This window comes from Zea mays, chromosome 3, assembly GCF_902167145.1.
Source record: "Zea mays cultivar B73 chromosome 3, Zm-B73-REFERENCE-NAM-5.0, whole genome shotgun sequence".
NCBI lineage: Eukaryota > Viridiplantae > Streptophyta > Magnoliopsida > Poales > Poaceae > Zea > Zea mays.
The window spans coordinates 27,308,215-27,317,003 of NC_050098.1; positions in this window are offsets into that span (position 1 = coordinate 27,308,215).

Here is an 8,789-nt window from a genome sequence, read left to right on the forward strand (position 1 = left end):
ATGGCGGGGTACGCCAATCGGCCCGGTAGACTTGCGTGCGGTCTTTCTTGTACGCGGCGACATATCTCCATGAGGGGGAAAATCTTATTAGTATAGTTTTTAGCGTGATGCATGTATAAATACAGTATCAACCTAAGTTGATTCACACCTTCTATACATTGCACTCTACTATCTGGTCTTTAAAATAAGTAGAAGATGATTGGATAAGAAGAAAAGAAATTTTCTAGATAAGCCTTTGAAAATTCTTTTTGAAAATGTCTCATAATATCTGCAGAGATGGGCTTGGCTCTGATACCAGATGTGACAGAACCTTCCAAGTCATTAGGCCCACCTACAGTTGTCCTTGTCCCACAGACTTTAGACAACCCTGCATGTGCACCTGATCACTTGATAAGTTCGGTATCTGAATTCCTTACCTTCCCAAGAGCGTTTCACCCATCACGCAAACATTACAATTCATCGGAGATACGAAAGTGCGGAAGCAGTTATAATAACTTACTTTATTGAAAAGTAAGACAAAGTTATATAGTTACAGACCAGGTTAGAATATATGAGTGCAGAGTATTATTATTACATAACATGGGAGGCAAAAACTCCTCCCCAAATAAACAGTAAAAGTTTTTCTTAATGGAGGACCTTTCCTCCCGCAGTTTTAGTCTTGGTTCTCTTCTTTTGGTACCACCTTTGAACAGAAGCAACAAAAGTTTGCTACTTCTTCACCTAAAACAACATGGGACAAAGCCCTAAGTAAGGAGTGTACTTTCGCAAGACTTACCTGACAAAGTAAAAGACTCTCAAGGATATGCTGGCTTTAAGGGAGGCAAGGTAAGGCTTATCAATAATCAATGACTCTGTTTGCAGAAATGCTTACTAATAGTGGATCCTTAAAAATCCAGTTTTATTTGCCAGGTTAAGTAAAATTACCTGTAACTAGAGTTCTTTCTACCCAAGTTCAATCACTTGACCTGTACTAGCCAATTTCTTAACAACCCTTCTTATTCATTGGAATGCTACGTGTAAGTCAGTGACCAAGTCTTAATGTCCACGAAGTTACAGCGATCCGAATCGATTATACTCAGCTGAGGATCTCCAATCACACGACATATGTAGCACTTAACCCTTGCATATGTCAACTCGCCACCGGGGTTCTTAAGACCAGATCAGGTTCACGCCAACCGAGAGCACTGATACACCACCGTCCAGCCTCTTGCTACGGAGGGTACACGCTACTCTCGCCATCTCTCCACTCCCATTGCGTGTTATCTTATTCTGGTATTAGTCTGCCGTCTGCCCGAGGCAAAGCTTACCCATGACAAGGCATGTGACCAGTTAAAGGGTCCTCAGTCAGCAGTCCTACATCGAGAAGGTCCTTAATCGACTCAGACAGAGACATTACACCGAGACTCTCTTCTCGTGCAAGTCACCCGCCCGATCTCAGCTTTATCATTTCAAACCCCAAAGTTTGGTACCTAGCAGAGGTACATCTTTTCCGATGTTGAACCCATCACGGCCGTGATAGATCCACCATCAAGTTTTATTTTCGAAAACATTCCCACCCACTGAAGCATCATTTTTTGTGAAAACAAAACATTTTGTTTTTCTAGAGCAAGGCTAAGCATAAGAAAAACCTTTTGTAAAACAGGGATTTGAGGAGAAGTAATCAAATCCAAGGAAGGAAATGCAGGAATTGGTTTAGCACACAACTCCTATTACCTAATGCATCAGGCAAGTGAGAAAGATTTTAAAAGGAACAAGGAGGTTGCAAATGCACCGGGGCTTGCCTTGTGTTACTAGTGAATTAGGCTCTGCTCCGCAGATATCAAAATAAAAGCAGTTGCCTGCCTGATGTTCTTCTGGTGGTGGTGGTGATGAAGTCCTTGTCTCTTCAACCTCTACTTCCTCCTCGTTTTCTAAATATAGCCAAGTATAATAATGAATGCTCATGAAGATGCAAAGATAATAAAAGTTTATTATCTAAGGTCTTGAATACAACTTTCCTTCACGGATCTCTGAGAACTTAGGGTTTTCGGAGTCAATAGTGAAGTTCATAGGGCAGGGGCTAGGGTTTTGGGTTCTAAGTATCAAACATGGTCCAAATCATACCAAACTTTACCCAAGGCTTCTAAATATTATTTAGAGTTTACCCTAAAAGTTTAGTGAATTTTGGATTTATTATTTATTCTCTAAAAATCCAGAAGCATGGTTTTTGGCTATTTTAAATGCTCTATAATTTTCTATTTGGACTAAAAATCATGAAACTATTTTTATTAAATACTATAAAAAGTTAGAAGCCTAGAAAAATTGGTCTTGCATTTTTAGCATTTTTCTACAATTTTCTAGAATTTCTTTAGCTCTGGCAGAAAAAGAAAAAGGAAAACGATGAACAGTTCTGGGCTGAATCTGGTCTGAACTGACCCAGCTACGGCAGAAGCGTGCCCATGCGCGCCCGCGCTGCAGGTTTTACAGAAAGGCCCTGTCTTTTTGAATAACCTGAAGCGGGGTCACAGCAATATTCCTTGAGTCACTGACAGTTTACAAAAACATCCCTGTGCTTCTATTCCTTTACGGACTGAAGTCCCCGACGGCGAGCGGCGCTGCGCAGAGCTCCGGCGAGCTTGTACCGACCGGACTACGCAAAGACCGACACTCTCCATCTACTGGCACCTAATTCAAGCCTTAACCGAAGTTTCCCCTCAACTAATTTCACTAATGGCGCACTAACACGCACTGACCACGGTGACCGTATGGACAACGGCCAACTGAACGTGTTCCCAGCGATCTAGGGTGACTTAGCTCAATTGAGTTGGTCGAGGAGCATCAGGGGAACACAAGAATGTTGAAACAAGATAGCAGGGAGCATGAACAGACCTAGAAGTCGTTGACCACGGTGAGGGCTCAAGGCACGGTGTTCTTGGTTGATTTGGGGGAAATCCCAAATTGGGGAAATCTAGTGGACGATTCGAGTCACGGGTTGCTGCACTGGTTGCATAATTACCTAGCAGAGTGGATGGGGGCGGCAATTTATAGCCTCCAACGGCGGTGGCGTCCAATTTCACGAGGATGTGCTAGCGGCCGGAGGGGAAAAGGGGTACTGGCGCTCGGGATGAGTGGCTTTCACCGTGGCAGTCCTCCGGCGATCACCGGATATGCATACCATGATTCACCGTGTCGTGGGCTAGTGCTTAAGCACGTGGCACACAACGTTGAGCGATCAACGACGGTGAAGTCTATCCCGACCGCACGACGAGCAAGTGGGTACGGTGAATCTCATCCGCGCCCGAGCCCGAGCTGATCCTGTGCCAAGATTTTTACTTCGTCGTGGTTATCCCCTCACCAGCGAGCACGAATCACGGCGACGATGTAAATCACGACGTAAAAATCACCGGCGGCGAGGGCAATGCATCTGCAATCTATTTCAGTCACTGTACCATCGCAATCTTCTTCAGTCAGCCTGACAGTCGATGTTTAGGGCAGATTTTCTCCCAATTTTCCATGGCAACACAACCAATGCTCTGCAGCAAAGTTGTAGCCCTACAAACCATTTTCACTTTTGCTATAGCATCCCTAGTCAAATTCCCATTGGATCATGATTGAATTCGAGCCCTAAGTTCATGCAATTCCACTGTCAGTCTGAATTCAGACTCCAAGCAGTCTGACAGCCCATGCTTGGGTCTAATTATCTCCAAATTTCTCATGTAACCAAAGCTTAATCTCTATAGCAAAATTGTTCCCCTTTTATAGATCTACAAACTTTATGTGGTGACCTAGGGCAAAATCTTCATAACTTGGAAGATATGGGGCTTCAAAGTTGAGCCAAATGCACTGAAAATCAGACTTAACTCATTAGGGTTTGAATGGTGCTTTTTGCAAATAAGTCCAATTCCCATCTTTTGACTTGGAAATCCTCAAATATGTGAACCTTATGACTTTAGGTATCCTAATACCTTGGTTTTTGCACTTTGGTCCAAAAGTGTGCACATTTCGCAGATAACCCCCTAGGGTTTCAGTCCAAGGTTTTCCAGGGTTTTTGGTGATCTTAGGGTTTGGATATCCCTTAAATTCATTAATGGTGGTATTTTATGATCATTATTATCAAGTTTTGAAGTTTTCTCTTGTTTAGGATTTGGTTACCCCTTTATGCCCAATCTAGGGTTAAACACTGTACCCTAGGGTTTCACTTATGAAATGTCACATCAATACAACTTGTTTGAACTTTCGCCTAGTGAATGCATTCTAGGTGTGACAAACACATGATATGTCATTGCTTATGATGTTATGCTCAAGTTTTAGTGGCAGTAACACTAGGGGTGTTACACACAAGTTCCTACTAGATGGTTGAAGAGAATAAAGTTGTTGACCCTGCTCTAGCTGGGTTTTATGAGGCTATGGAAAAGACAAATACAGAGAAGATTACCAATGAAATGTTAGCTGGGTTGTTTGAAGATTCTGGTGATAGCTATAAAGCCGAAGTCGAAGTCCTAAAGAAAAAGCTTGCTGAAATGAATGAAGATTTTGAAGTTGCGAAAGCAAAGCAAGAAATAAGTGAATGGATAAGTTCAAGAATGCAAAAGAATGTGGATGAGCTTCATGAATCAAAGGAGATATGTTATGAAAAATCCTTGGATTGGGCCAAGAAACTGAAAGACAGTTTTGCAAAGGTGGGTGCATACTCATCGGAGCAAAAATTTATTCGAGGCGATCCCGAAGGAGTTATTCAATGGATCGGCGAAGAAGCTAAAGCTTTTGAAGAATTACTTAGTGATCGTGGGGATTTTTTGCCTTCGCTGGCGCCCGAGGGGTTGCAGCAGTTTTGGAGAAAATTGGTTGTGAACATGTTAAAGCTGCAGCCCAGGTAGAAGTCATCTTCTCCCTTGATGATACAAAGGAATCTTCAGCCGAAGCTACTCTGATGGGTGGGAAATTTTATTCCGATGTTTGGATGAAGGGCGGCCGTGAGATAGCCGACGAAGCAATAAAGAAAAATGAAAAAGAATCCCATGATGACCGAGTAGAGGCAAAGGAAGTTGAAGAAGCTGCCGAACGTGCTTTGATTATAGGTACTTCTATTTAGTGCCCTTTTGCTTTATTATTCGTTTATGGCTTTGAACCCAAATTATCATTTACTTTGCTATAGCTGGCCTTTCGCCACCTCCGGAGCCATTCAATCCTGAGGCTGACCCCGTCATAAAAGAAGCCTTGGATGTGATGGAGGTCGCCAATACCATCGTTGACGAAGTTGTTGACAAGCTACTGAATGAAGCTGCCGACAGAATACTAAAAGAAGACTAGATCCTTGTTAACTAGGAAATGTAATATTTATGTATGGGTCAAACATCAGATATTTATATATATGAATGTATTTTCTTTGCGATGTATGAAATTTGTGTACATACCATTTTTGAGCCTTCGACGAAAAAACACCTTTCCTTCTTTTCATGTTTCGCAAAGAATTAAGACTTCCTATATGCCACAACTGTTGTTCAACATTGTTGACGAAGATTTCCTTGGTGTGTAACTATTGTGTAAAATTATATCTACCGAAGGTATACTTCGTGCTTCAACACATTGCTTCGTAATCCACATATCTTCGTAGGATCATTTTCCCTTTCCACAATTTTCTTGATGATGCAATGTGATGTATAATGTAATGCTATGCAAAATAATGTTATGGTATGATGCAGCATGATGTTTATGCCGGTAGCACACACCCGCACAAGAACACACCTAGACTCTGCATTCCCTTAGGAACGACTTTGGAGTCTCTTCACCCTTTACTTAGGTGGTATTTCAGCTCTGCATCCCCTTAGGAACGACTTTGGAGCTAAGCTCTGAATCCCCGTAAGAACGACTTTTGAGCTCCTTCACCTCTGATTTAGGTGGTATTTTAGCTCTGCATCCCCTTAGGAACGACTTTGGAGCTTCTTCACCTTTTATTTAGATGGTGTCTTAGCTCTGCATTCCCTTAGGAATGACTTTGGAGCTTCAGAACTTACTCTGCGCTCTCTTAGGAATGACTTTGTAGCTTTGGAACTTACTCTGCGCTCCCTTAGGAACGACTTTGTACCTTCAAAACTTACTCTGTGCTTCCTTAGGAACGACTTTGTGGCTTCGGAATTTACTCCATGCTCCCTTAGGAACGACCTCCACAATCGATGATGTAATCAAAGTATTATTATTATTACATCAAATTGGATATTAATTCTTCCTGAATTATCTTTCTTGCAAGAAAATATAAAGGCAGGAAAATTTAAGATACATCAGATCAGGATATTCTTTTAGTCGCATCTCTGTAGCCTCTTTAGTAAATGTGCTTTGATTCAGGCACAGTGCTATTGACTGTGCGAGCTTCAGACTCCTCCCAAAGGTCGCATTGTGTGGGGGACAGATATCCCCCGGGTCCACTGGAAGGATAAAAGACCTCACGAAAGGCCCAAGGGCCCAATAAATCGTAAGGTCATCCCTTCGTGGGCCTTGTGAGGAACGACCAGTGAAGCAGATTGACGTAAGGCCGGATCGGTGTAAGCCCAGATGGCCCGATGACTTCGAGCAAGTAATCACAACAGTGACCCGACCTTCCCGCACTGGAACCCCGTACAACGGAACCAAGCGAGGATGGGTCGGCAGAACTATAGGAGGATAGATTCGATTGGTTCACTATCATTTAGGCGCATCCTGTTATCATATCCACATGTAATGCCCCACGGTCGAATATATAAGGCCTAGGGGCACCCCTTCAGAACGATCGATCTCATTACCCAGCCATCTACCCCAGCTCTCTACGTCCCTTGCACTAGAGAATTCCCTTGTAATCCGCCACATAAAACACTCCCGCCAGGACGTAGGGTGTTACGCATTTCTAAGCGGCCCGAACCTATACATCATTGGTCGCAGTTTCTCGTGCGTCCTGCATGAACCATCGAGCTACAGTCGGTAACACCGTCCTACTCCTAAAAACACCTTGAGGGGCAACCCCAGGTGTGCGGTCGAACCCAAAACACCGACAGCTGGCGCGCCAGGTAGGAGGTGTGTCGCCGATCTAAACTAGCTCAATGGCCGTCACCTTCCATCACAAGATCATCCTCCGCCCCGGATCCGTGTTCTGCTTTGGAACTATCTCATCCATAGCGGATGAGGAAGGAACTCTACATCGCATCACAGATCCGCCAAGGAGGAAGTCTCCTCCAACAACCTCCGAGAATATCGGGGTAAGGCAGGGAAAAGCGCAACCTCCAGCGCTCCGAAAAAAGATCGCCTTCAGCAAGCCAGGGGCCAAGGGCCCGCTAACCCGGAGGACTCCACTGTCTACCTCTCCGATGAAAGAATGGACACAAATCGCAAGGAAGAAGGAAACAAATATGAAGCAAGTTGTTCTTTCTGTACCTCTGCCCTCAAAGGAGAACAGAAAGAAGATCGCCATGATAGCTGCGCCATTCTACCCCAACGTCCTCTTCATCAGGAGAGTGGAGTCGCCCCCCGTCTCCGACGACGAACCGACTGCACCCGGAGAGGAACCTCCTCAGCGGGAATCCCGCCGACGAAGGAACCGACGCCGAAATGTCCAGAGACATCACGAGGCCGGAGAGCGGGACCCGGAGCAGCCTGTCTCGCGAGACGAGGTCTCAGAGATAGGAGAAACTCCGAAGGAACGTGTCTTCAGAGAACGAAGGAATTCCCGACGGCGTGATCGCCGACGGGCTCAGGAACAAGCCGAGCAGGAGGCAAGGCAACGTCGGGAAAATCCACTCTTCGGGCACAACTTGAACCCCGACTTCGCCCGAGCCATGAACACGCCGAGTGAAGTCGGAGGGGTGCTGGCTCAGATAGCTGACGGGGTCCCTCGGACTCCCGACGCCGAGGGCTATAGGAGGCTGCTCACTCAGGCGGCCAATCATCTTCTACCTCTCGCACACCCGCCGAACGATCTACGACACGCCATCAACAGTCGCCGGGACGCGTGAAGCTCCATCAACGCCTTGCGTGAACGACGACACGAGAATGAGATCTGCCGCTGGGAAGAGTATGACAGGGACCACAGCATCCCAGCCCGGAGTCAGGCCACCAGGACTGAGTCGGCAACAACTTCAACTGGCGGTACCACCCGGGGACGGTCGAGGCACCACGACAACCACTCCCCACCCCGGGACAGACATCATCCCCAACGACAAGAAGACACGTGTGGAGTGTCGGCACTTACTCCGCGCCTCAGGGCCATTCAATGGCCTCCTAACTTCAAGGTATCCAATGTCGACAAATATGAACCTAAGCAAGATCCGGGAGGCTGGATGGCCGTCTACACCACCGCTGCTCGAGCTGCCAAGGCGACCAAGGACGTAATGACTGCATACTTACCCATTGTCCTCGGGCAAGACGCGCTGCAATGGCTAAGACATCTACCCCGACACTGCATCGACAACTGGGGTGACTTCAGTCGACGCTTCACCGCCAACTTTCAGTCCCTCTCCGACAAACCGGCGCAACCATGGGACCTCAAATCCATCAAGCGCCGGGGGGACGAAACTCTCTAGTCGTACCTCAAAAGGTTCCAGACCATGAGAAATCGTATCCCCGAGGTCGCGGAGGCAGCAGTGATCGAGGATTTCTATAGAGGATCCAACGACTCGGCCTTCGTCCGCACTATACTACAGAAGGCACCGACTACATCCGAGCAACTGTTCCGGGAAGCCGACCTCTACATCACCGCCGACGAGCGAGCTCAGGACCTCATCGGAGGAGCGAAGCCTGCACCAGCAACTCCACGATGCGATATGAACCAGCAACCCGACAAACGC